Genomic DNA, 6,039 nt, shown 5'->3' with positions numbered 1-6,039 from the left:
ACCGTCTCCTAATGAGATCTTGCGCAAAACAATGAAAAAAGGTCTGTCGTGTCGTCTTATAATTGACAGCTCAGTGGGGGCCATTGGAATGATTTCTTATCATAGTTACTGAGCGCCCATGGCGGAGGATATGCCCAGTAACAAGACGGCGGAGAATCACGCCAACTTGTCTAGTATATTTTTTCACTCTTGGCTTCCAAGAGTGTCCTTGAGGGTGTTATTAGGGCGGGTTTTCGGTCTATTTGCGGGTTTCGTGCAAACTTTATTACTTTGATCTTGTCTGTGGTGGGAGGGCTTAATCAAAGTTGTTGAGACGAACAATTTGATTTGAAAATAATTCCGATCCGTTCAGCGGATGTCGAATGCGGGGGGAGAAAACCGCTTTTATCGTTTTTGACGGTTTGGATTTATTAGGGAAGGGGATCGATTTTTAACAAATTCTAATCGATATCTTAAGTTGCTAATTAGAATATTAGTGTCGTCTGCTCTCGTTTTCGTTTACAAGTTTTGAAAAGGAGCTAACATCATGGGTATGGACTATGGAGAGAGTCCCTGCAAACATTACAAAGAAAAACGGAACGATAAGTTTTTTTGGACGTGTGTGTGTGCACAAAATAAAATTACAAAAATGGGATCATCGTCATGTCAACTTTGGTGTCGCAGCTTTCCATGCTCTCCACTCCATGCTGTTTGGCGGGTAAATACTCACAATAGAAATGGGATGACCGACTACGAGAGCTTAATTAGAAGAGTTAAACTTGTTCCAAGTTTGTGAATTGGGTCTTCCTGACTAAGTGACTAGCATTATTTATCCCCTTGTCGATGCATGGCAGTTTTTCTGCACTACATGTAACCTTTTCCTCTGTGCAGATTTGAGGCCTGAGCCAGCCATCGTAACAGCAAAGTTTTGTTTGTGCTGTTGTGCTGGACCTCCAGTCGTATGATTTGACTGATGACATCAGCAACAATCACAGCATCATAACTTAGGTAATAATTTTCGTTACTTTTATTAACCTGCATACCTGCCAGATTTTTTAATGATGCATGACTTGCATCATCCTTGCAGTGGAAACCTTCAATTCTCCTGTTTATTAATAATTAGGGTTTACCCCTGGTTTACAAAGTCTTATTTTCAACTTTTCCTTGATTGTTATTGTTTCTGTAAATATTTTTTGTAACTCATTGTTGAAATTTCATATTTAGGTAAACATCATCTGTTAAATTGGGGAAACTTCCAGCAGCACCCAGTGTCGACCGAGTTAAGGATCTCTTCCATTCCCCTTTCTTAAATGTTCTCGTGTACGCCCATGCGAGTGTGGGTGTATTCACGAGGACTCCCTTTTACCTATCCCTCCTCTGGTGGATTCAACTTTTATGTGGCTGGATGGAGCACATGTGGATGCCTGGCTGTTTTTCCCAGGCTCAAAGGTAGGACAAATTCATCTCTATCCTTCCTTTTTGAAAATTTGGTGGTGTTGATTTTCAATCGTTGCGGAATATGGAGTACGATTATTCCTGGGCCATGCAGTTGGCCGAAACTTTTTTATCTCGCTGTTTTTGTTTTTCTCAGTCAGGGTTCATGCTCACGTGTAGAACGACAACAGATCAGGCCTGTTTTTGTTACCTCGCAACTTTGTCTGTTGGTAAACAATCAAATTCAGAAATTTTTGAACTTGAAACACTTGAAGCAAAGTGAAACTTGAATAATTTTTTACATCTAAAGGGGCTTGCCACCACACCGGCAATTCCTGGTTCCCGATTTGATATGTGTAGCGTAAATATCGTAGGCAGTTAATTTTCCAGTTCATCCGTACCATTTTTCTCAGATAGAAGATGAAATAAAAGGAAAAAGGAAGCAAAAAAAAGGGAACTTTGAGAGAGAAATGTTAATATCAAACAATCCATCACTCGAGGTGAACAACTGAGAACAACATGGCCTGGCCCTGGACGGTAACGTCCGTTTCCAAAAGCTGGTTCACCTTGTGTTCGTGTGTCATTGCTGGGCTGATGGTGGTGAGAGATGTGAACCAAACAACACTCACTCCATACATTTCACCTCCCTATGTGGTTCGATTGGTCTATAACAAAGGAGAGAGAGAAAAAAGAAATACCCCAAAAGTCAATCAAAATGAGAAGAAGAATAGAAATCGAATTTCCGACCTGTGCAACGCGTATAACAGAGCGAAGAAATAAGGAAAGATAGAAGACCGATTTCCTCCATTCACTCTCGTTATATACGGTATATAACTGCTGTATAAATGAATATGCGATGTGGGGGGTTGATGCTATTATACATGGTAGATAGTAAGGCCCTTGTGTGTTGGGGGGATGGTAGTTCTTGCTTTTTTTTTTTTTGCTTTCCTTGTGTGTGAGAGAGAGATTGATTTACAAGAAACAGGGAAATAATGGACCGGTTGCTCCTGTCGAGTAACCAACTACCCCCCACCGTAAAAAAGAGAAGAAACAGATCCAATCCAATCCGAATCCAACCGGTGTTTTGAGATGGTGATTGCTGGTGCCGAGTGTGTATGCGCACAGAACGGCCAGCAGAAAAATAAAAAAAAAAGCTGCCGAAAAACAAGACAGCGAGAGCACCTGTCCTTGATGGAGCATGAAGGGAAGAAGACTTGTTGGGTGGACGGACCCTGATTTATTCATGAGGTGGACCCTGCGTCTTTCACAGAACTCTGCTGCTGTCTCGACCCTCGTATCTTCAGCACCAAGCCGGGGGTGAAGAAATGTAAGATGGGAAATAATAAAATATCTAACCAAGAAATTGCGCATAGAGGGGCAAATCTCCAACGAACTGGAACTGGAACCAACTCTCCTCCATCACTGGGGGTCTAAATTGTCTTTCTCTCTCTCTCTCTCTCTTTGTTCCAGATGGCTGTACACGCAAAACAGATTGATTGGTGTGTAATCATTCGACTCTATTCTATTCTTATTATCTCTTCTTATTCTCCCCTACCTCTGCTTTGATGCCAGCGTGACTTGACTCTCCGCCGCTCTCGTCTTTTTAGAGAACCCTCAGCTCTTGGATGATGGATACAACCCGCACAGCGTCGGTTAGTGGTTAAAAAAGTTGCTCTCTATTTTTTGGGGTTTCTTGTATGTTGCTGGTGTTGCAACAAGTAACCAGCATCCGTCACCCGATAAGCAACATCATTTTGACCCATAACCTTGACGAATGTGAGACACACACACATCCAGTTTCTATTCAGGATTACCGTATTACTTGATTCACGTCGAAATCTATAACTTGAAGGAAATCCCCGAGGCGATCGACTGGTGGTGAGAGGAATGCGATCGGAGATCATTACCGATGTAATTACACGCGAGGAGGGTTGAGAGGGGCGAACGGAATGCAGTGCAGGTGCTTCGCCCGATCCATCCATTGACGGATGAACTACCTTTTTCTTATATTATATTCTTCTTTTTTCCCCCCACCACCACCATTGAAAGGTGAGTCCAGAGAGACCCTGCTCAGGTAGCTGTTAGATTTCTTGTTGTTCACCGATCGGTGGAATCCGTTCATCGGTCAGATTGAGTCCGGGCACGAGCCTCTCATCATCTTCTATCAGAAAAAGAGCTTCCTCCTCTTCTATTTTTCTTCTGGGGGCTCTTCCTTTTTCTGATTCTTTTTTTTTTCTTGTTTTGCTTTTGTTTTCTTTCTTGATCATTATTTATATTCTTGATCTTCATCATCACACACGCAGCTGGAAGGCATTCATTTGTTTCGGTTCAAGAGCGCGGCGGTGGCGGGGACGGTGGGCACGAGCCCCAGCTGGGCACGCGCGAGAGAGTGGCCTCTTCTCCCAAAAAATATTTTCTTCTTTTCTACTCTTCTTTTTCTAGTTCTTCACATACTTGGGGTACATCTCTCTCCTTCTCTCCCTTTTTTTTTAATTACATTTTTCCCGTTTCATCCGTGTAGGAATCTCTTTTTATTCAGTCCCGGCTTTAAAAAAATAAAAGAGTAAGAAGGAGAGAGATATATAGAGCCGCTCCAGGTTACGTGTAAATTACAGGTTCGCCACTTTTTCTTTATTTTTATATTTTGGCTTTCCGCTGCTTGCTGCTGCTGCAGCCGCCGCACCCCCGCCGCCACCGGATGATTCCCGGGATCAGGTCGCCGTCGCATGTTAAATTCCCCTTTTTCTTCGTTCTTTTCTCTCTTTTTGTCTGCTGTTGCACACCTGTCAGAAATGCACGGTGTAGAAATAAGTCCTTGGACGACCCTCATCATGTACAGAGCGCCGCTGTGCAGCAGCAGCAACAGCGGCAGCAGCAGCCGAGATTTATTCGGTGCACCTCCCTTTAATAGAGAACTACAGAGACTCGCAACTCGCTCGCTCTCGATGGCCTTTAATAACCGTTGACTGCTCCTCTACAGCAGGAGTACAGCAGCTACATGGTGTAATTCATTTGTAGGAAATGGTTTTTCGATCGCCAGCTTATTATATAGCGTGGATGCTGTTGCACACTCCGTGAAGGAGAGACGACAGAGAGCGATCGCAGCAAATAGATCCAGGCTATGCAATTAGATGCAAACGAGCTTAGAGACGTATACGGTATGCGCCAGCACATGTGTGTGTGTGTGCATGTATAGACGAATTGAAACGCGTGTATTGATAGATATAACTAATGGCCAGAAAGGGAAATTCCGACGGGTTTATACACACAGTGTACGCGGAAGGAATTTGGCGGCAGCAGCAGCAGCTGTCCATGTGTGTACTACCTGAGGGATTATTTATTCCTTGTCTCTGCTTGTTAATTTTTGAGATATCGATTCCAATCGACACAGTTCCTTCGCACATAACTCATTCTTACATACATTGATCCGATCTTTGGCGCGGGCCATAGTTACTGGGCGCGGTGTATATAGTCCGCCGAGATCTGCGCAATCGAAATTCCCTTCGCGGTCAAGCGAAATCAAACGGGCGGTTAAGAGCGAGCGGAAACCGGCGGCCGTGATTCAGATTCACGGCGGTGACGAAGAATGGTGAGCAGCGCGTGTGACAGAAAAGAGAGAGAGAGAGAAAGAGACAGGCCATAAAAACAAGACAACAAAACGAAAAAAGATCACCGCATTCTTTGGTGTGCCACAGTCCAGCATCCAGCAATCGCAGGGAATGCAGTTGTGTGTGTATGTGTCCTAAAGTTAAATAACGTCGCACTTGGACCCGTGACATGTGGGTCAGACCAAATGACGTCACGGATGGCCGGTCAACTATTTCGTTCAGAGAGAGAGAGAGAAATTGACTCTGCGTATCCACTAATTTGATGTGTTCCCTGCTGATATTTGAACTTGGCGGGTCGTATAGTTTAAAAAAGGAAAACGCCGCTTATTGCTTATAGGTTCTTAATTGTTCCACATTGTTTGGCAAATGGAATGGGAATTGAGGCCATTGACGTTTTGACACATTCGGCCATCATTCTCATTACGCAATGCCTCTAGCGCATTTCTCCCGTCCGTCTTCATCTCGATCCAACTATGGCGGCAGGCATCGATGGCGGCGTCTTTTTTTCTTCCATTTCAAAGCGAATCAAGAAAATAAAAGGAGAGAAATTGTGGACGCACTTTCACTCCCGCTACTCGATAAATCATCCCATCACACGCGCAAAAAAAAAAAAAAAAAATGGGAGAAAAAGAAATATCCGACCAAAAAATCAAAATACACCGAAAATAATAAATAAATAAATCAGAGATAAGGACGGTGGGGGGAAAAAAAAGACAAATTCAATAGAGGCCCCCAACGGGAGCTGACGTCATCCCATCTAATAAGAAGGAGGGGAAAAAAATTTGCCATTGGAAAAGTTCCACGAAATGTGGAGTCGATTTTTGTTGTTTTATCACATGCGCGCTCGAATTTTGCGTGTGGGCTGGTTTTTTGGGTAATGCCCCATGTTCCACCTTGTTTTCCTTCTTCTTTTTGCGAGCAACAATAATTGGGAAGTGAGTTTTTTTTTTGTTGCTGTTGCGTTGTGCATTATGGAAAAAAGGTTGCTGCCTTTATCGCTTTCGTTCCACGGAATTCG

General features: G+C 43.5%; 1 long non-coding RNA gene across 1 annotated transcript; it reads left to right on the top strand.

Annotated features, from left to right (window-relative positions):
* The first annotated feature begins 517 nt into the window (after nt 1–517).
* LOC124192261 lies at nt 518–2,335 on the top strand. Its single transcript, XR_006873624.1, has 3 exons — nt 518–697; nt 871–987; nt 1,204–2,335. It is a non-coding gene; the product is annotated as an uncharacterized LOC124192261 (long non-coding RNA).
* The last annotated feature ends 3,704 nt before the right edge of the window (nt 2,336–6,039 follow it).

This window comes from Daphnia pulex, chromosome 4, assembly GCF_021134715.1.
Source record: "Daphnia pulex isolate KAP4 chromosome 4, ASM2113471v1".
NCBI classification, from domain to species: Eukaryota; Metazoa; Arthropoda; class Branchiopoda; order Diplostraca; family Daphniidae; genus Daphnia; species Daphnia pulex.
The sequence above is the reverse complement of the archived record's forward strand: the minus strand, read 5'-3'. Positions and strand labels throughout refer to the sequence as shown.